Here is a 23,581-nt window from a genome sequence, read left to right on the forward strand (position 1 = left end):
AGTGGAAAGAAGAAGGGTGGGAGGGAGGGAGGGAGGAAAGAAAAAGAAAGAAGGAAAGGAGGAGTGGAGGGAGGGAGGGAGGAAGGAAAGAAAAAGAAAGTGGAAAGAAGAAGGGTGGGAGGGAGGGAGGGAGGAAAGAAAAAGAAAGAAGGAAAGGAGGAGCGGAGGGAGGGAGGGAGGAAGGGAAGGGAGGAAAAAAAGAAAGAGCAGGTAAAGTAAAATAGAATAAAGTATGAAATATAGTAGCGTTATTAAAATTAAAAAGTAATTATTGAAAAAAAACGTGGACCGATAGAACCCAGGGACATATGGTGGAAGCAAAGCTATACAGAGAGAATCTTACACAGAAGATTACACATACACATTCACAAAAAGAGAGCAGGGGAAAAATCAAAAATCTTGCTCTCCAAGTCCACCTCCTCAATTTGGAACAATTCGTTGTAAAAAGAGGAAAAGGGCGAGAAGTCTGAAATCTTGCTAAGTCCACCTCCTTAATCTGGGATAATTCGTTGTAAAAAGAGGAAAAAGGGGGGAAAGTCTTAAATCTTGTCCTCAAAGTCCACTTCCTCAATTTGGGATGATTCGCTGTCTATTTATGCACTCCACAGACACAGGGCACATCAAATGGATCCTGGAGCTTTAATCCGCTGCCTCCGAGCTGCACAGAGAGATTTCCCTGTCTCTGCTCTCACAACTCCCGGGTCTCAGCCTTGGACCTGGCCCCGCCTCTGCGCGTAGGTCGCCGGAGGGCGTCCGTTCTTCGCTCAGACAGCACGGGTTTAAAGGAGCCGCTGATTTGGGGGCTCTGGCTCACTCAGGCAGAGGGGAGGGAGGGGCGCGCAGTGTGGGGCGGGCCTGCGGCGGCAGAGGCCGGTGTGACGTTGCAGCAGCCCGTGGCGCTCCGCGCGCCCTCCCGGGAAAGCCGTCCCCGGGTCCCGGGACCCCGGCAGTGGCGGGGTGCACAGGCCCCCCGGAAGGCGGGGCGGACAGTGACCCGCGCTCGCACACAGGCCCCGTGGCGGCGGCCGGCAGCGGCGGCGGCGGCGGCCGGCGAGGATACATATTTTCTTCTTCACACTTCATAATTTGATTCTGGGAGGATGAGTTTATACACAGAAAGCTAAATATCAATGCATAGTATAATACAAAGATTTCAAGAGGCAAAACACATATGTGATGGGGGCGTTATATTTGGGGATTCAGAAAAGAAGTAGAGACAGTGAGGGATCCTGCATACCTAGGACTTTGGCATCAATTGGTACCAGCTAGCAACTCCCATACTTCCGTAAAGACATAGTAAAAAAATAACTGTAGGTCCTGAGGTGTATGTGCTTTATTTATGCCTTTGGATTATTCTCTGCCACCTGCCGAAGCCTGGGGTTTCCTTTGACCCTCGTTTCCTGGAATCCTGAGTCTGCTGTGGTACCTGTGGTATCTGTTGCCTAAACTCTGTTTCGATGGATAAATGGATAAAAAGGTGTGGTACATATATACTATGGAATATTAGCCATCAAAAAGAATGAAATAATGTCATTTGCAGCAACATGGATGGACCTTGAGATTATCATACTAAGTGAAGTAAGTCAGAAAGAGAAAGACAAATACCATATGATATCACTTGTATGTGGAATCTAAAATACGACACAAACGAACCTATCTATGAAACAGACATGGACTCACGGACATAGAGAACAGACTTATGGTTGCCAAGGGGTAGGAGGAGAAGGTAAAGGAAGGAATGGAAGTGTGGGATTAGCAGATACAAACTATCACATATGAAATGGATAAACAACAAGTTCCTACTGTATAGAACAGGGAAATATATTCAATATTCTATGATAAACCATAATTGAAAAGAATATGAAAAAGAATATATATATATATTATATGGATATAATATATCAGTTATATATGTATATCTGAGTCACTTTGCTGTACAGAAGAAATTAACAAACATTGTAAATCAACTATACTTCAATATATTTTTTTTAATGTGAAAAAAGTTAGTTGTAATGTTCAAAAGATTTCAAACTACACTTCAGCACAGAAACTGTAAAGGAGATTCTTCCAGCTTTTTGGAATGAGGTTATAATTTCAGGGGCTCACCAAGCTGTGCAGGGGAGGATGAGAAAAGTTGGAAAAAATTTAGAAGTCGCGTCAGCTCACATATGTACTCTGAATTCAGGGAGTGCATACTTGGGAATGTTCACCCTACATACCCTCTACAGCTCGGGGATGCCTACTTCTGATTATATATGATCCTGAGCCAGGTCCATGTGGAGATGGAAAAGGCAGCTGTCTACACATTGAAATTTGAAAGGTCCTCCTGCCAGTCTGTCACTATGCCCGGAGCAACAACTACTGTAATCCCTCATCTGAGATGAGGCACTGTGTCCTCAAGAAAACTTTGCTAATGAGAAAAGGGAGTGACTTGTTTATTCATTACAGCTCTATCTTAATTAGGGATATTCTGGTTACAAGTAACAAAAGCATCTTTCAAATATGCATAAACTAGTTTATTGTAAAGTAATTGAGACATCTCTCAATACAAGAATAGGAACAGCCAGGATCAGAGGTGGGGGCACTACAGAGGAAAGCTATCAGAAACAGAAAACTCTTTTTAAAAAATTCTCTCTCCTTCTCTCTCTCAATTCCCCCCCACCGCCACTGGGGCTGCACAGTCTCTGTTGCTCTTCTTTGAAATGCTGCCATTTCTGTATGTCCATGTTTCTTTGAGAATATGGCAGTCACGCAATGTCAGCCTCAGCTCTTGAGTTTAAATCCCCTCACTCCAGGCGAATAGTCCAGAAGGAATTAGACCAGCTCCGTCTTAACTGAATTTTGGAGAGACTGAATCTTGTTGGCTCAGCATTAGTCCTGTGTCTACCCTTGGCTTGACTGATAATGAGCAAGAGTCTAAGAACAGGGCTTCCCTGGTGGCGCGGTGGTTGAGGGTCCTCCTGCCAATGCAGGGGATACAGGTTTGTGTCCCGGTCCGGGAAGATCCCACATGCCGTGGAGCAGCTGGGCCCGTGAGCCATGGCCACTGAGCCTGCACATCCGGAGCCTGTGCTCTGCAACGGGAGAGGCCACAGCAGTGAGAGGCCCACGTACAGCAAAAAAAAAAAAAAAAAAAGAGCCTAAGAACATTCCCCATATGTGTGCAGCAGCCCAGATTGGTAGGTTTTAGTTTGTTTCTTAAAATTCTTTACTGAGGTATAGTTGATTTACAATATTGTGTAATTTCAGCTGTATGGCACAGAGACTCAGTTATTTATACATGTGTACTGTTTTTCAGACTCTTCTCCTATATACATTATTACAGAATATTGAGTAGAGTTCCCTGTGCTATATAGTAGTTCCTTGTTGGTTATCTATTTTATATATAGTAGTGTGTATATGTTAATCCCAACCTCCTAATTTATCCCTCTCCCACCTCCCTTTCCCCTTTGGTAACCATAAATTTATTTTCTGTGCCTGTAAGTCTCTGTTTGAGAAATAAGTTCACTTGTGTCTTCTTTTTTTTTCTTTTAGAATCTACATATATCATAAGGTATTTGTCTTTGTCCAACTTACTTCACTTAGTATTATAATCTCTAGGTCCATCCATGTTGCTGCAAATGGCATTATTTCATTCTTTTTAATGGCTGAGTAATATTCCATTGCATATATATATATATATATATATATATATATATATATATATATATATGCCACATGAAGCAGTTTTCACAGAAGTAGGACCATTGTGAATTGAATAAATTCTTCCAAAGTTATCTACAATAGATTCACTAAAGCCCACTATGCAGGGTGAGGGTCTTAGATTAGCAGAACATAAAGGAGGAAATATTGCACTTTTTGAAGGGGTAGGAAAGCATGACAATATTGGGGACCTCAGGGTTGGCTAGGCTTGGAAAGAGGTGTCCAGTGGCAGGGCAGCTTCAGCAAGTGAGGGTGAGACCCACCAAAGGGAAAGAAAGCCCTGAAGACTAACACTGCATGGAGAAGGCCTTGTGGCCTCAACTGACACACTCTCCAACCACGTTGGGTAACTTTCCTCCCTGTACTATTCTTACTCATTGGGAAAAATCAGCAGCTAAATGACTTTCTTGCTCAGGTTACTGGGTAACTTCTAGGGAACATTTGAAAAAGCTTGACTTTTCTAGCAATTTTGCAAGTAAGATGTGAATAATCATCATTCCATGAATTAATAGTTTTCTGGACAAAATTTCAGTGGCCAAGTATTTTTGAGAATCACAAGGCAAAGCAAAACTTAATAGGAAGTATGGTTGTAGTAAAGTTTCTCAGAGCTTTTAAGATGCTTTTGCTCATGTTTTAACAGTTCACAGCCTTCTTTGACCAGGTCCCTATGTTCTCACAGCATTTTTAGGGGCTGCTTTTCTACAGATCATATTTTGAGAGGCTAACCAGAAATGGTAATGGATCTTCTACGTATAATAAAAGCAAAAGCCAACTTGGATGCAGATATATGTTACCTGGAAAGTACCATGATCCCAGGTAAGGAGAATGGTTTTATGAACAAGTTCAGAAACATTCTCAAGCTCTTGTAGGAGAGGCAGCTCATAAGAGAACTAGACAGAAAACCCGGAGGTGATTTGTGGTCCTGTCTCCATCATATAGTTTAGAGGATATTCAACAAAATCACTTCCGTTGTGAGCTTGGGGTCATGGGTCACTCGTAAAATGTCTGTCTTGTTGTAATCACAGTGCTGGCACAGGAATTAAAAACATAGTGTAGGGAATTCCCTGGTGGTCCAGTGGTTAGGACTCGGTGTTTTCACTGCTGTGTCCCAGGTTCAAACCCTGGTCTGGGAACTAAGATCCCGCAAACTGCATGGCACAGTCAAAACAAACAAAAAACATAGTATATGTGAAAACATCTTGTAAATCAGAAACTACTGTGCTAAATGTTTTCTCCAAGTCTAGCCAGTGCAAGTGTGAAACAGGCTCAGTACTTAATAAATGTTGCTGCTTCACCAATCACTGGTATCTTATATTGTCATGACATTGGCAAAAGTTCTCCTTATATGAGATCATCATAACTCTCCATAGCTTTTAAAAGAAAATTTGTATAAGCTCAATATAGAATACTAAAGAACAGATAAAAACATAGTAATAATTACATGTAATCATACCAAACCAATTATTTTACATATGATTTATCCTGGAATTGTTAAAAAGAGTTCATAGGTTTCACCTAGCACTGAACTCTGCATTTTCCCATGTTTCTATATAACCTTCATAGTAACTAGAAAATATTCTAATGTCTTATGCCATATGATTTAGCCATTTCCCTGTTAAACTAACTTTTATTGATTGATTATTATGTGTGAAACCCCAAGATAAATGCTTTATTTGTATTATCTTTAGACCTCACTAAAGCCTTATGAGATTAATATTATTATTATTTCCATTTTATGGATTACAAAATTGAGACTCTGAAAAGTTATATAGGATCTTATAAGTTATATAAGGTTTCCTAAGATCACACAGGTAGAAAGTGACAGAGCTAGACTCCAAATTAATGTCAGTTTGGATTCAAATTGTTTCTAATTTTATTTTAAATATTAATTTAATAAATGCCTTTTCATGTAGTATTTTATTATTTTTCCTTGTAATAAATTTCTTTCTAGTATAAATTCCTGGAGATGGTATTACTGGCTCAAAAAAAGTACATTACTTTTATCTCGATGCATATTACTGTACTCAAATTGTAATTTATCTTAACTCAAGATCCACTGAGCTTTTATTAGTCTTGATTTTATAATCTGTAAGCCAAGTATTTAATTCTCCTTTTCTAAGAGGAAACAACAGAAGGAATACTGACATGTTTTAACTAATAAGAACACTATATACAGTATTTAAACATTACTATACAAATTTCATTCATACATTCAATCAACAAATATTTTGCAAACATACTGTGTGCATGGCATCAATTTATAGCAAATGTCTTTATCCCTGGGCATTCTTAAATTGTAATATTCCTTTTTAGATTCCAATGTTTAACCATCTTATTTTGTGAAAATTTCTATCTTTCTACCCTTTTCTATTTCTTTCACTCTGATTAAAATTTTTTCTGGGTGGGAGGTGGAGTTAGAGAACAGCAGATAGTCTTTTCTAAAAGTAATTCCCATCTAATTAAAGGAATATTTCTCAATCTATTCTATGGAAAACTCATTCCATGGAAAGTTCTGTGAAGAAAGGATTCATTGTCAAAGTTTTGGGACTCTGCAAAATGTACCTTCTTTTAGAGTCAATTGACAATTAGCACCTGAAAGCCCAAAGAAAGCCTTTAATAAATAGATATAGTTCAGTTTATTTAATCCAGAGTTTCTCAAACATATTTGACCATAAAAGTCATTTCAAGAGCGTCATCTGACACTAGTGCTACCGGCGAACGCTTACAGCAGCTGCAGCTACAGCCCATTGACTTTAAAAGCCAATTCTAGCATCTCCCTCCCTCCCACCATCCCTATCCCAACCCTCTAGGTGGTCACGAAGCACCGAGCTGCAAGAGGGAAGAGATATGGGGACATATGTATATGTATAACTGATTCACTTTGTTATAAAGCAGAAACTGACACACCATTGTAAAGCAATTATACTCTAATAAAGATGTTTTTAAAAAAGCCAATTCTATTCCACTGTACAGCAGGAATTGCTGAGAAATCTGGGAACACTGATACAATTATCTTAATTTCTTTGGGCCTTACTAACCTATAGGGCAAACCAGAGCACATTAATGGAAATAACTCAAATTTCACTCATGCATTGATTCTACTACGTGAAGCAGGACCTGTTTGTGAAGTGTCCATATAAACTCATGAGTTCATCTGTGTGTGTGTGTATGTGCACACATGAATTTAATTTTGAAGGAGACAGAAGGGTAGTTTTTAGGAGGTATTTCACATGTATTCACAAATAAGCCCACTTCCACTGAGGTCTTGCTGCTAATAGAGTACCTGTGGTTACTGACACTGGCCCACAGGGATCCAAAGTCTCTCCTGCCCACTGTGACCTTCACAGGGCACCAACTCCCTTGTTATATATCTAGGAGTTGGGACGAAATGCCTCCCTTGACTTTGGGAATTCTCTGTTAAAGTACTTACTGAGTTTAACTATTTTAAGAGGTTTTAGTGAACTAGCTCTTACAGTTTTAATTCTGTGCCTTGAATCATTACTTCCTCTGGCCACTAAAATACTTCAGGGTCTGCTTGTAATAAACGGCTTCTTTACCTGGGATGAGTTCTCTCCCAGAAGCCTCCTCAGTCTTTCAAATGGTCTTCTGTCTGACCAATGGTTCTCCCAATGCTCTTGATGTTGTCTAAAGTGGACATATTTTATGATGTTTTCCAGGTGTTGAAATTTTCATTTATATAACCTTCTGTTGGACCACTCTGCTGCTTCTCTCAGTTTTCTGGCCATGAACTTAACTGTGCACAAATTTTTGGCTGAAGCTGAGATCACAAGTCCAAAAATATGTGGTAAAAATGGTGGTACCCCCTGTCCATAATAGGATGATTCACCTCCATCCAGATCAGGACTTTGTCCTTTAAGGACTCCTAAGCTCATGATTACAAACTCCCTTTAAAACTGACCTTTGATTCTAGGCTAATCTGATTCTGTTTGAACGCTCTTGTATTCATCTGATGCCCCTGGTTTCAGTTCTCTTTCACTTTGTATCTGAATTCTGTCTTTCCCTTCATCAGACTGCAAACCCAGTCTGGAAAACTCAATACATTGATCTGCCAAATTTGGTTTTGAATTGCCCATTCTGGTTCACACACCGCCCAGTGGTCTAGGCTTCCTGCTTACCACATGGAAGGAAATCAGGTGATTGTTACAAAGTCAATGGCTATATTTTCAATTTCCCTCTTCCTCAACAATGGTCTGCTAGTTTTATATTGCTGATCAGGTATTAGTCCTGAAACTCCCTGACAATAGTGACTCTCTATTTGTCTTATTCTACTTTCTGCGTCTCTTAGCGTCTCTTCCTCTGTGCTTCCCACCTGTGGTTGCTTCTTATGGAGTGTCTCCAGTCTTCTTTTCTCCACAGTTCTCCAGTGAAAATCACTTTCATCCTTAATAATTCAGCTCTTGCTGTGTACAGAAGGCTTTAAGATTCACATCTTCATTTTTAACCTTTGTCCTTTATTCCAGGACTTGGAAACTTACTCCCCTTTGAGTATCTCTACATGGATGCCTGGTGCCCAAAACCCAGCATGTCTAAAATCAACACTCCTGAGTGCTCTTTCTAATCATCCATTTCCAAGTCTTAAACTCTCAGATATTTTTGAATCTTCCCCTTTGACTCATCCTCCACATGCTGTCATTGAGTTTACATCTATTTCCTTTCCCCCCATTTTTTTTTTTTCCTGCTAAAGCTATAGTTTACACTCTCTTGTCTCTCAGATTAAGATTCTCCCCTATTTGGTCACCCTACCAACAGTCTTTTCTATACACAGCCACTTTACATACTACTGTTGAACAATTTTCCTCAACTGCAGCACTTCTTCTTTGACTGTAAAGTCCAAACCTGGCTCCTAATAATTTATACTATATACCAACATACTTTTCCAAATGTGTTATAAATCTTTGTATTTAAAGGCTACAATCCAAATGACTTCTTCCTGTGTTCCACATATGTACCAAGTTTTCAGGCTTGATGGCTTTACTTATGATGCTTCCCTGTATTGGAATGTCCCTTTTCCTTCCAGATCATGTTATCATGTCCAACATAATTTTCCCTATTATACTTATTATTTATATTACCATATTCCTTATTATAATATTTCCTTATGTTTTTCTCCTCAAACACTACCCTTCAGTGAAGCTTTTCATAAGGCAGCTATTCAGAAAAAACTTTTGCTTCAATTCACCCCTCATAATACTTTATGGAAACTTCCCTTTAGGTATCTATTTCTCCTACCTTTTATCATAATTATAAGTGTGGTTGTATATTTTCCCTTCTAGAGGTTATGTTATTTGAAGAAAGATTTCATAAAACTTATTTATCTTTGTTTTCTTCACTAAACAATGCATTATTCAAGTTGTCCTGTATGCTTACTAGTAATTTTTAAAGATTTTATAATAGATTGATATGGTAAAAAAGTGTCATGTTTCTGGTAAACTTACTATTTATTAATTAACCAAACTTGCAAGTTTTTGCTGTCACAAAGTTTCTGCTGTGGAGATTGAATTAATGTTGCCTTAAAGATAAAGCCTGACTTAACACATTCAATTATCTGAATTTGTTGGACATGATTAAAAATAAGTATTGGCCCTGTCAAATTGTTTTACAAATTAAATTACTTTCATAAAGGCCAAAGAATATGATGAACTGAAGAATAAGGTTTAGCAAAGATGATGCCAGATTCTTCTAAATTACCTAGGTAACTAAGTGAATTAAAGGATAGAGAGTCAAATACAGGACTCTGCTGAAACTCTGATGAGGAGAGTAGGAGCTGTAGCATCAATTATAAACACCCTGTGGCCTAGCCAGAGAAAAAGTCCAGGAAAAAGAGAAACAAAACAAAACAAAAACTTGAGCTCTTCTTTTTCAACTTGGTATTTAATACTGCATGCCTATAACCAACACTATGTAGAAATAGACTTAGAATAATACAAATTAAAAGGAAATAATAACTAATATCTACTTAATGCTTGCTAAGTACTAGACACTGTTCTAAGTGTCTTGGATATATTCCTCATTTAATTCCCACAACTCTGTATATAGGTACCACTATTAACCTTTTTTCACATTGGAAGAAAACTAAGGCACAGACTAGTTAAGTAATTATTCAGAATCATACAAGATACCTTCTGAAAAGACTGAATTTTAATTCAGGCAATTGGGCTCCAGGGCATACAATCATTATACTATACTCTATTGTGCTTTACAGATAGAATGATCTTCCCCAACTTATCATCTGAGAGAACATGCAAGAAAATGAGCAACATTCATTCTGACCCATTTGTTTGTTGAACTAGTATCTGTTGAGCACTTACATTGTACTAGGTACCATTATGGGCACTGGAATACAGTTAGGAACAAGGTAGGGGAAGATCCTGCCTTGATAGAGACTTCACACAGACAAAAATTAAGTAAAATAATAAAAAGGCAACATAACTTTAGAGATATTAGTTCAAAGAAATAAAGTAAAAGAAGTAGAGAACATGTACCGATATGGAGGAAGGGGTCCTCTTTTAGTTAGTTTGGTCTGGAAAAGCAGGGGGTCATTTGACCAGGGAATGGAAGGAACCTGCCACATGAAGATGTGAGTGAGAGATGTGTAAACGCCCTGTTATCAGAAGACAGTAAGCCCATGTACCTGAATTTGAGTGAGCAATGAGTAGAAAGGTAGGGAGGAGACAGATCATGTAATTTTTTTGAAGACCAAGGTAATGAGTTTGAGTTTTATTCTAAGTATGATGGCATACCATTATAAAATTTGAACTGGAGAAGTGAACTGATCTGTTTCACATTGTAAAAGTTTCCTTGTGGCTACAATGTGGAAAATTAGCTGTAGAGATTGGGGGATACAAAAATGGAAACAAAGAGACTATTTCGGAACTACTTTCAGTCTTCTAGTCTAGAGAAGATGGAAAAATAGTGGTGGACATGATGAGAGATGATCAGATTCTGTATATATGTTGAAAGCAGAGTCAACAGTACTCTTTTTGACCCTTCCTCCCTCTCTTCTTGGAACTCCACTAATGCATAAATTGTTTTTCCTAATGATATCCCATAGGCTTTCTTCAATTTTTCATTCTTTTTTGTTTGTTTTCCTCTGATGGGATAATTTCAAGTGAACTGTCTTCAAGTTCACAGATTCTTTCTTCTGCTTTTGCAAGTCTAGTATTATGCTCTCTATTATATTTTTCATTTCATTAATTGTATTCTTCAGCTCCAGAATTTCTGTTTGGTTATTTTTGATTATTTCTATCTCTCTGTTAAACTTCTTGTTTTCTTCATGCATGTTTTTTTTTTTTAATTCATTTAATTGTCTTTCTGTATTTTCTTGCAGCTCACTGAGATGCCTTAAAGCAACAATTTTGATGTCTTTTTCAGGCAAATTGCAGATTTTGGGGGTTAGTTCCTGGAAAATCATTGTGTTCCTTTGGTGGTGTCATGTTTTCTTGGTTCCTCAGATTCTCTGAAGTCTTGTATTGCTACTCACTCATTTGCAGTAGTAGTCACCCCTTCCAGTCTTTACTGACGGGTTTCAGGAGAGAAATACATTCTGTCAGTCCTGCCAGGCTTTCTGAGGCTCACTCAGACCTTTCTCTCTGTATATATCTGCTCTAGACTTCTTGCTCCCTCTTGTGAGGGAATTTTAAGTTTGTGTGCCTTCTTTGGATCCTGCAAAGACAGGCTAGGTGCTGAGAACCCCCTGTTTGCTTTTTCTAGTGCTGAATGTTCAAATTTATGTACTTCCTCCCAATCCCACAGAGTCAGGGTGGCTTTCTGTGTGTTCTCACCATCTACAAAACTCACACTTGCTCCCCTCAGTAGTATGCACAGGGGGCCGGTCACATGGTGTGTGTGTGTGTGTGTGTGTGTGTGTGTGTGTATTACACAACATGTTGAGAGTGCCCATGAGTCAAGTGGGAGATCCATAAAAAGGTGTCCAAGCATCTTGAGGCCAAGCTTCCTGATGAGTCTACAAAGCATGCAGTAGAATCTGCATTCCTTTGATGCCCTTCAGGAGGTCTGGCTACTGTTCTTCCAGCCACTTCCTGCTTCCCAGTCATGCAGAACACCTCAGTATTCTGGATGGAGCCAGAAAGATGTGGGCCTCTTGCTGGTATCAATCCTCTATATCCTTATGAACTTTTATGCTCACAAACTTATTGGACCAAAATAAAATTAAGAACTTCAACTCATGGAAAGACATTAATAAGAGAACAAAAAGGCAATCAACAGAGTGGTAGAAAATAGTTGCAATGCATATATTTGGCAAAGGTCTCTTATTCAGAATTTAAAATTAATAAGAAAAAGGAATTCAGAGCAATAGGAAAAAGGGAGGCTTAGACTCAAGCAGGTACTTCAAAAAGAAGCTATTCAAATATATAAGAATCAAGGATGTTCAACATCATTAATCAGGGAAATGCAAATTAAAGCCCACAGTAAATTAACACTTTGTTTTCACACCTGCTAACACAACATCCATTCCCATCCAATAGTCTCAGGCTCTGCAGTCTCTGTTTGGTTCACCAGGCCAGCAAGGCCCCTCCACTCAAATTCCAGACTGAGGATCCTTCTGCTCTTTTCCTTCACACACTATTCATCCATTCACTTTCTTTCTCCAAGGAGTGTTTTGTAATTTCTCATCTGCTGATGGTTTCTCATCCTTTCTTCTTGTGGGTTTTATTAGGGGGTAATTATTTTAATACAGCTATTTAATAAAACATCAAACAAGAGATTCTGTGACTTTTGTTTTGTTTTGTTTTAATTTTTATTTTATATTGGAGTATAGTTGATTAACAAGGTGGTGTTAGTTTTGGGTGAACAGCAAAGTGACTCAGTTATACATATACATGTATCTATTCTTTTTCAAGTTATTTTCCCATCTAGGTTATTACAGCTCACTGAGTAGAGTTCCTTGAGCTATACAGTAGGTCCCTGTTGGTTATCTATTTTAGATATAGCAGTGTGTATATTTCAGTGCCAATCTCCCAGTCTATCCCTCCCGTGTGACTTTTTTTTAAATCTATTTTTTTCTGATCTCTTAAATTGCACATGTATTTATTTTTTCTTTCTTTTTATAAAATATAAAATTTTATTCTGATTAAAGCATTAGCTTTCATATAAAATGTTCCCATTTGTTAATTCCTACATGATTTAGAATTTCAGCTTTCACTTCTGATGTAGGATTTTATTAGGTTGACTCATATGGATTACCATTTTGTAAGTCAAAATGGTAATATCAGCAATTTCATAGGATTCAGCTTAGGTTGGTTGTTTCCAAGCTGTTCAATTTTTTGTGTATTTTTGTTAATTTCTGGTTTACTGGATTCTGTTAGACAACAGCTTAAAAAGGTATTATTTTAGGTATAAAATAAGGTTTTAAAAATCATGTGCAAGTATATAAAAACTTTTTAATAAATGGAACACGGTACTTCGTGTGTCTATGTGTGTGTCTGTGCACATGCATGTGTGTGAACTGTAGTTATGAAATTTCTTTATATCAATGTCTGACAAGTATGATATACTCTGCAAATTCCTACCAGTAGAAAACTATTTTTGGCCTGCTGAGTGTTTAAAAAATAAAATTTGAATATCTATAGAGCAAGATGTGGACTCCCCATTTCAGCCACAATCTATACAATTTATTATTGTCTTATTACTAATCTAATCCACACACTTATACTATCTGCCAAGATCCTGTAAGCACTTGAGTTTTATTCTGTAGTTTATACCTTTTCTCTGGTGATTGTCACTTTTCTGTGTTTTTGTCTTGTGAGATAGTTCTTCCATGATTCTTTCAAGCTACTAAAGCAACTAACCTCTTTTTCTATTCCTGTACAAAATTTGATAATCCAAATATCATGCTTCTTTGGTTTCATAAAGACCTTCTTATATTCTAAATGCATCCTTCTGAGAGCATACATTTCTTTTTTGTTCAAGCTTTCTTCTGTCTTTTCATTTATTTTGACTCAATGGGAACAACCTGTTCTTATTATTCAGCTTAGCCTCTTTCTCTGTTTTTACTGAGTCTTTTAGAAATGGATCTCTTGGACTTCCCTGGTGGTGCAGTGGTTGAGGGCCTGCCTGCTGAGGCAGGGGACGTGGGTTCATGACCAGGACTGGGAGGATCCCACGTGCCGTGGAGTGGCTGGGCCCGTGAGCCATGGCTGCTGAGCCTGCGCATCTGGAGCCTGTGTCCCGCAATGGGAGAGGCCACAGCAGTGAGAGGCCTGCATACCGGAAAAAAAAAAAAAGGATCTCTTTGCCTTCTCATGAGTTTAGGTTACCTCCACATCTACATAAAACAGGATGTTGGGGTTTCTTAGGAATGGGCAACCCCTGAGAGACACCAAAGTCCCTTCCCTGTGAGGAAGTGGATAAAGTCAGCTGACAATATCAGGACCCTTTACACTGAAGCATGTGATGACGACGGTGTGGTGTTTTAGTCTTAACTAAATACTTTTGGGGAGGAGTATTTTCTTCCAACCACATGGAATATTGTGTAGGCCATTAGGGGTAACCGTTTCCTGGGCCACTGGCCACAAGAGGACTGCACAGCCTCCTCCAGGACTTGATTTCACAAGAGAGAAGGCACAGCTGTCTCCTTGCCCAACTGATGTCAGGCAAGCAGTGTAATTTCTTGGTCTTCACTCCAGGCTCTACTACCTCCACAAATAAGAAAAGCCAAGTTCTGGTAGCAAAGACTCAGATTTCCTTAAGACTCATTTAATAGGGTTATCTTATTTGTTGAGATGCCCAGCAAGGAGCTGGCCAAAAAAAGGGTGGTGGGTCAGGGACGTGAATTCAAATTATCTCCTTTCCTGATGGCCAACCTTTCTTTTTCAATCAGGTTCACCCATTTCTTTCTAGCCTTCTAAGGTTGAATATCTTCTAGCATCCCCCAGCCTTCTTTCATCATGTACATTGTCACTGGAGAATCCTGTTACTTCCCATCCCATCATCACTTATACTCTAATGAATCCCCAAACTATTATCTCTAATTCCAATCTCCTTTCTAACCTCTAGCCCCATATTTCTAACTACACTTTAGGAATCTTCTCCTGGAGGTGAATTCATCAATTTTCCCATTTCTATGACTGCCATCAATAATGGGCTGTCTTGTTCTTTAACAGGCACACTTATAAGATATTCCTAATGGGAATCTTTCTCTCCAGACTTTCTGTTTATAGCACATTCATCAACCTGCTATTTGTTTTCAAATTGTCCCATTCCCAGAATTTTCCTTCAAAAATAGAGTGGCATTCCCATTCTAAAACTTAACCCTTCAATGGCTATATTTCCATAGCAGAGAGCATCTGGTCCTAGAAATCCATCCCTAATCTACATTTAACAGTTCATCTCCAGTCACTCCTCTAACACAGACAACTCATACACTAGCTATGCCATGATATTCACCCTTCTCCCGAACATACAATGTACTTTTACACCCTCATGCACAGGCTCTTATATCTGCATTTACTTACCGATTATGCTCTTCTATCCTTTTCTATTTATTCTCCATATTCTTTAAGACTGAGCTCCAATACCACAGCTTCTTTGAAATCTTCTCTGATTTTGCTGAAAATTACCCCTTCTTCTGTCATCTCAAAGCATTTTGAGATAGTATATTGTGTACCAGAGTTGTTTTAATGTATTTGTTTCTTTGGATAAATCATAAGTTCTGGAAAAGCTAGATTTCATCTTTTATCACTAATGTAGTGAGTTATTAAATAAATGTTTTGTTCAATGAATTATGAACCACACTATTCTGAATGTTTGGACTTCTCTGATTATGGGGGGAGAGAAACAAATTAGTTTAATCAAAATAGGGAAATACTGACTGACATAATCAAATCAAGAAAAGATGAAAGAGTTTATTCTTTCCTTCCTCTTTCCTCTGTGTGGGAATTTTCTCAAGTTGGCTATCCTCATGGGCCTGGTATCTTACCACAAACATCACTACAATCATAGTCTCATGTCATAAAGAAAATGGAGCCATTTTCCTCAAGCTCTCGTTAGAAAATACAGGTGGAGAACTCCAAGTGACCCAGTTTTGATACATACACAAACCAGAGACCAGAGGGCAGGGGACTGTGATTAGCCTCTTCCAACAAAATCACAGGGATAGAAGGTGAAAGAAACAGTTCCTCCAAATAGCCTGCATTTCTAGCATGAGAAAGAGTAGAGGTTCCCTTCCATTACACTTCATTATGTGTAGATATCAAATACCCGGTACTTGGTCCAAAAAGTGAGTATTAGCCCTTCTCAACAACACTGATTATATATGTGCTTGAGTTTTCTGTAGCCTACAGATTTTCCTCTTTTGAAATACCAAAACATTTTATTTACATTTTTTACCTTCTGAGTAGACTAACTCTAGAGGCAGAGAACAAAAAAACCCTTCAGTTTTGCTATTACTCCATTGCTATCATGAAGAGAGATGGATATTTTATGAACATAAACTTTTTTTCTCAACTCTTCTTAAAAGAATACTGCTAAGCCTATTAAAAATTAGTCTCTATGGAGAAATAACCAGTTTCTTAGTATAACAGAACCTTAGAGGTATGTTAATGTCTGAGATTTCAATTAAATACCCAAGCAAAAATCAAGATTCCTGATTGAATGTACATGCATTATTGATTACACCTGCATCTGTTTTCCAATCAAATACTCTAAGAGAATCACAGAGCACTTCAAATGCTGACTGGCTCATAATTAATGCTTCTGCACATAGCATCAAATATAACCTCAATTTTAAAATGTACAAATTATGTATTTGAAATTTCAAAGTACTCATAGCTAGCTAAATGCTATCTTTTCTACCAAATATTGGAACAGAGAATCTAAAAAATTAATATTTGTTTTACTTTGAAATGCATGTGCTTAGTTTGGAAAAAGAGTTACCTCCTAAATTTTCTTGATTAAGTAAATATTAAATTTTGCCTTGTATTGCCTGAGTGTACAGAGTCTGGAGAATAATGCATCTCTCTTGCATTGACTAAGTGTCTATGTAATAGAATTGCATTTGGCTTCATGAAGCAGAAAAACAACTCTTAGTGTTTAACCAAGAATGTGTGTGTATTTGAGTTTTCCAAGCAAAAAGAAATATGGAACATAGATTGATCAGGGCTTACTCCAAGGTGCTGAAACCCAGGTTTCTACTCTCACTTTTAGCATGCAGATTTTGTGTGCATGATTCCAGAATAACTTACTTAACCTTCAGGAAGAAGAAGGTAGTGATAAAAATAAAGGCATGACACTTACCTCAAAGATATAAAACTTTCCAGAAATCCTCAACAGATGTCTGCTTATATATCATTAGCTAAATATTTTTAACATACCTCCCATTAGCTGCAAAGATGGCTTTAAAATGTCATTTTAGCCTGGACACATACAGTCTGGGTTCTCTTAATTTTAAGAAAAAGGAATGGGGGGCTCCAAGATGGTGGAGGAGTAGGAGGATGTGGAGTTCTTCTCTCTCCACAGATGCATCAGGAATACTCTACAGATGCAACAGTTCTCACAGAGCACCAGCTAAACACCAGCAGAAGACCTTGGACACTGGAAAGGACTATAAAAATCCCCACAAAACTGGGTAGGATGAAATAAAGAAGGGAGAAAGAGGAGGAGAGGAAACATGACAGGGCCTGCACCCCAGGGGAGGGAGGACCTGAAGCAGAGGAGAGATTCCTGCATCCACGGAAGCCTCTTCACCAAAGAGGAAATCAGTTGGGACAGAAGGGAAGCATCTGAGGCTGCTCGAGGAGGGTGAAGCGAATGATCTGCGGCAGACTGGACTGAGTGAAAACTACACAGATGGTCTGAACTGTGACCCTACATGCCTTAGATGGGGACATGTATCCACCGGTGTGCATGGGGGCTGGGAGCTAGAGTGTGGGGATTAGAGAGCAAACCCATGATGAGGACTGCTGTTGGCTGCAGTGAGATGGCCTGAGGGGACAGCAGTGAGGAAATCCACAGCAGGGAATGCTTATGGAGGAAAACCAGACTACCATGGAAGCAAGGCACTACTGCTGAGTCACACCCAGGGGGTGGAGCCACCATTGTAGCCTCTCCCTTCCCACAGATGGATGCCTGCGACTGGGCACTAGAAAAGACTCCCACTAGGGCCATATCTCTTGAAACCATGGTCACTGGCTTCCCTGCATACATGTTGCCAGTGAGGGTCCCACAATCCAAGCAGCCATGCCACCTCTGCACCCAGTCCTCATGGGGGCAGACTCAAGCACTCCAGGGCAGCCTCAGGAGCAGACTCCTATGGGTGACCCACACAGAGAGGTGGGGATAAAACCATAGCTGAGCCCCAGGGACAGGGTGACTAAGGAAGAGGATCAAAAATCTTTCCATCAGTTGCAAAATCCGCAGACTAAATCCCAGTGATCAGCTAGGTAGACCCTGTGTCTATAGAATATCTGAATGGACAATGAGTGTTCCCACAAATGAAAACAGTCTAGCTATGGCAGCTGTGGACACTGGGGACAATCACATACAGGAGTGGGGCTAGATCAGAGTCTGAGCTGTACCCACCAGGCATGCAGGTTGTCCAGAGACCAGGCTAGAGGCATTGGAGGGCCTCCTGGGTAGGCACAGATGGGCCGCAAGTCACAGCAGGGGCAAGGACACTGACAGCTGAACCCCAGGAAAACATTATTATTACTATTATTTTTATAATGTTTTGATTCCTTCTGTTGTTGGTTTTTTTTTCTTTTTCTTTACTGTTGTTGTTGCTGTTTTCTTTTTTTTTTAATTTTTGTGGTATGTGGGCCTCTCACTGCTGTGGCCTCTCTTGTTGCAGAGCACAGGCTCCGGACGTGCAGGCTCAGCGGCCATGGCTCATGGGCCCAGCATCTCTGCGGCACAAGGGATCTTCCCAGACCGGGGCACGAACCCTTGTCCCCTGCATCGGCAGGTGGACTCTCAACCACTGCGCCACCAGGAAAGGCCTGCTGTTTTCTTTTTTAAGTTTTGTTTTTATTTAGTCTTTTGAGATTTTTTTGGACATAATTTTTATCCTTCCATATTTCTATTTTTACTTTGCTTTTCTGTTGTTCTGGGTTTTTTTTTTTCTTCTTTTTTTTCCCCTCTAATCCTTTTCGTCAGTTTTGTTTGCTTTATGCTTCATTTGGCAGTCTGCTTTGGTTTGATTTTTGTTACTATTTTTTTGATTTTTGATTTAGTTTTTAGATTCTTTTTTTGTTTGGTTGTTCTTTTGATTTTTGTTTCCTTTAGTTCTGTTTTTGTTTCTTTTGTGTGTGTGTGTCTGTATGTTTCTTTGTTTTTGTTCTTGCTGGTTTGATTTTGCTTTTACCATTTGTCTGTCTAGGGCTCTTTTTGCCTTGCTTTTTTTTTTTTCTTTAAACGCCTTTATTGTCATAATGAGCAGCATGTGTTGCCTTGGTTCCCCAACCGGAAGTCGGGCCAGAGTCTCTGAGGTGGGAGCACTGAGTCCAGGATTCTTGACCACCAGAGAATTCCCAGCCCCAAGTAATATTAATCAGTGAGAGCTCTCATGGTTGCCTCCAGCCGAATCCAAGACCCAGCTCCACCCAACTGCCTGCAGCCCCCAGCACTAGATGCCTCATGCCAAACAACAAGCAAGACAGGAACACAAACCCACCCATCAGTGGACAGGCTGCTTAAAGATGTACTAAGTTCACAGACACACCAAAATATACCACCTGACATGGCCCTGCCCATCAGAGGGAAAAGAATCAGCTCCAACCACCAGAATGCAGGCACCAGTCCCTCCCACCAGGAAGCCTACACAAGCAACTAGACCAGCCTCATCCACTGGGGGCAGACACCAGAAGCAAGAGGAATTACGACCTTGCAACCAGCAGAAAGGAGAACTCAAATACAGTAAGTTAGACAAAATGAGAAGACAGAAAAATATCTTGCAGATGAAGGAGCAGGGTAAAAACCCATAAGACCAAATAAATGAAGAGGAAATAGACAATCTACCTGAAAAAGAATTCAGAGTAATGATACTGAAGATGATCCAATAGCTCAGAAATAGAATGGAAACATGGATTGAGAAAATGCAAGAAATGTTTAACAAGGACTTAGAAGAACTAAAGAACAAACAATCAGTGATGAACAACAAAATAACTGAAATTAAAAATACACTAAAAGGAATCTATAGCAGAATAACTGAGGCAGAAGAATGGATAAGTGACCTGGAAGATAGAATGGTGGAAATAAATGCCACAGAGCAGAATAAAGCAAAAGGAATGAAAAGAAAAGAGGACAGTTGCAGAGACCTCCAGAACAACATTAAGCACACCAATATTTACATTATAGGGGTTCCAGAAGAGGAAGAGAAAGAGAAAGGGTCTGAGAAAACATTTGAAGAGATTAGAGTCGAAAACCTCCCTAACATGGGAAAGGAAATAATCAAGTCCAGGAAGCAGAGAGCATCCCATAAAGGATAGATCCAAGGAGAAATATGCCAAAATATACATTAATCAAATGAACAAAAATTAAATGCAAAGAAAAAATATTAAAAGCAGCAAGGGAAAAGCAACAAATACCATACAAGGGAATCTCCATAAGGATAATAGCTGACTTTTCAGCAGAAACTCTGCAGGGCAGAAGAGAGTGGCAGGATATATTTAAAGTGATGAAAGAGAAAAACCTACAACCTAGATTTGTCTACCCAGCAAGGATCTCATTCAGATTTGACAGAGAAATCAAAAGCTTTACAGATAAACAAAAGTTAAGAGAATTCAGCAACACCAAACCAGCTTTACAAAAAAAGCTAAAGGAACTTCTCTAGGAAGGAAACAGAAGAGAAGGAAAAGACCTACAAAAACAAACCCAAAACAATTAAGAATATGATAATAGGAAGACACATGTTGATAATTACCTTAAATGTAAATGGATTAAGTGCTCCAACCAAAAGACACAGACTAGCTGAATGGATACAAAAACAAAATCCATATATATGCTGCCTACAAGACACGCAGTGACACATATAGAGGGAAAGTGAGGGGGTGGAAAACAGATATTCCATGTAAATGGAAATCAAAAGAAAGCTGGACTAGCAATACTCATATCAGAAAAAAGTAGACTTTAAAATGAAGACTATTACAAGAAACAAGGAAGGACACTACATAATAATTAAGGGACCAATCCAAGAGGAAGACATAACAATTGTAAATATTAATTCACCCAACATAAGAGCAATAATACATAAGGCAAATGCTAATGGCAATAAAATGGGAAATCAACAATAACACAATAATAGTGGGGGACTTTAATATCTCACTTACAACATTGGACAGATCATACAGGCAGAAAATTAATAAGGAAGCACTAGGCTTAAGTGACACATTAGACCTGATGGACTTAACTGATATCTTCAGGACATTCCATCCAAAAGCAGCAGAATACACTTTCTTCTCAAGTGCACATGGAACATCTCCAGGACAGATCATATCTTGGGTCACAAATCAATCCTCAGTAAATTTAAGACAATTGAAATCATATCAAGCATCTTTTCTGACAACAACACTATGAGATTAGATAACAACTGCAGGAAAAAAAAAACTGTAAAAATTACAAACACATGGTGGCTAAACAATATGCTACTACATAACCAAGAGATCACTGAAGAAATCAAAGAGGAAATCAAAAAATACCTAGAAACAAATGACAATGAAAACATAACAACCCAAAACCTATGGGATGCATCAAAAGCAGTTGTAAGGGAGAAGTTTATAGCAATAAAATCCTACCTTAGAAAACAAGAAAAATCTAAAATAAACAACCTAACCTTACACCTAAGCAACTGGAGAAAGAAGAAGAGCAATAACAACCAAAAAAAAGAAGAAAAAAAAACAAAGTTAGTAGAAGAAAAGGTAAAGATCAGAGCAGAAATAAATGACAAAGAAATGAAAAAGAACAATAGCAAATATCAATAAAACTAAAAGCTGGTTCTTTGAGAAGATAAGCAAAATTGATAAACCATTAGCCAGACTCATCAAAAAAAAGCAAGAGGACTCAAATCATTAAAATTAGAAATGAAAAAAGAGAAGATACAACTCACACTGCAAAAATACAGAGGATAAGGAGACAATTACAAGCAATTGTAGGCCAATAAAATGGACAACCTGGAAGAAATGGACAAATTCTTAAAAAGTACAACCTTCCAAGACTGAACCAGGAAGAAATAGAAAATATGAACAGATCAATCACAAGCACTGAAATTAAAACTGTGCTTAAAAATCTTCCAACAAACAAAAGCCCAGGTCCAGATGGCTTCACAGGTGAATTATATCAAACATTTAGAGGAGAGGTAATAACTATACTTTTCAAAATCTTCCAAAAATTGCAGAGAGATGAACACACCCAAACTCATTCTATGAGGCCACCATCACCCTGATAACAAAACTTGATAAAAAAAGAAAATTACAAACCAATATCACCGATGAATATAGATGCAAAACTCCTCAACAAAATACTAGCAAACTGACTCCAACAACACATTAAAAGGATCACACACAATGATCAAGTGGGATTTATCCCAAGGATGCAAGTATTCTTCAATATATGCAAATCAATCAATGTGATACACCATATTAACAAATTGAAGAATAAAAATATGATCATCTCAATAGATGCAGAAAAAGCTTTTGACAAAATTCAACACGGATTTATGATAAAAGCTCTCCAGAAAGTGGGCATAGAGGGAACCTACCTCAACAAAATAAAGTTCACATATGAGAAATCCACAGCAAACCTTATTCTCAATGGTGAAAAACTGAAAGCATTTCCTCTAAGATCAGGAAGAAGACAAGGGTGTCCACTCTCGCCACTATTATTTGACATAGATTTGGAAGTCCTAGCCATGGCAATCAGAGAAGAAAAAGAAATAAAAGAATAAAAATGGAAAAGAAGTCAAACTGTCACTGTTTGCAGATGACATGATACTATACATAGAAAATCCTAAAGATGCCACCAGAAAACTACTAGAACTAATCAATGAATTTAGTAAAATCACAGGATACAAAATTAATACACAGAAATCTCTTGCATTCCTATACAATAACAACAAAAAATCAGAAAAAGAAATTAAGGAAACAATCCCATTCACCACTGCAACAAAAAGAATAAAACACCTAGGAATAAACCTACCTAACAGGCAAACACCTGTATGCAGAGAATTATAAGACACTGATGAAAGAAATCAAAATGACATAAACAGATGGAAAGATATACCATTTTCTTGGATTGGAAGAATCAACATTGTGAAAATGACCATACTATTGAAAGCAATCTACAGATTCAATGCAATGCCTATCAAATTACCAGTAACATTTTTTACAGAACTAGAAAGAAAATTTTACAATTTGTATGGAAACACAAAAGACCCAGAATAGAAAATGCAATCTTCAGAAAGAAAAATGGAGCTGGAGTAATCAGGTTACCCAACTTCAGACTATACTACAAAGCTGCAGTAATCAAGACAGTATGGTACTGGCACAAAAACAGACATATAGATCAACAGAGCAGGGTAGAAAGCCCAGAGATAAACCCATGCACCTACGATCACCTTATCTTTGACAAAGGAGGCAAGAATATACAATTGAGAAATGACAGCCTCTTCAGTAACTGGTGCTGGGAAAATTGGACAATTACATGTAAATGAATGAAATTAGAACACTTCCTAACACCATACACAAAAATAAACTCAAAATGGATTAAAGACCTAAATGTAAGGCCAGACACTATAAAACTCTCAGAGGAAAACATAAGCAGAACACTCTATGACTAAATCACAGCAAGATCCTTTTTGACCCACCTCCTGGATTAATGGAAATAAAAACAAAAATAAACAAATTAGACC

Source organism: Hyperoodon ampullatus (assembly GCF_949752795.1).
Source record: "Hyperoodon ampullatus genome assembly, chromosome: 10".
NCBI classification, from domain to species: Eukaryota; Metazoa; Chordata; class Mammalia; order Artiodactyla; family Ziphiidae; genus Hyperoodon; species Hyperoodon ampullatus.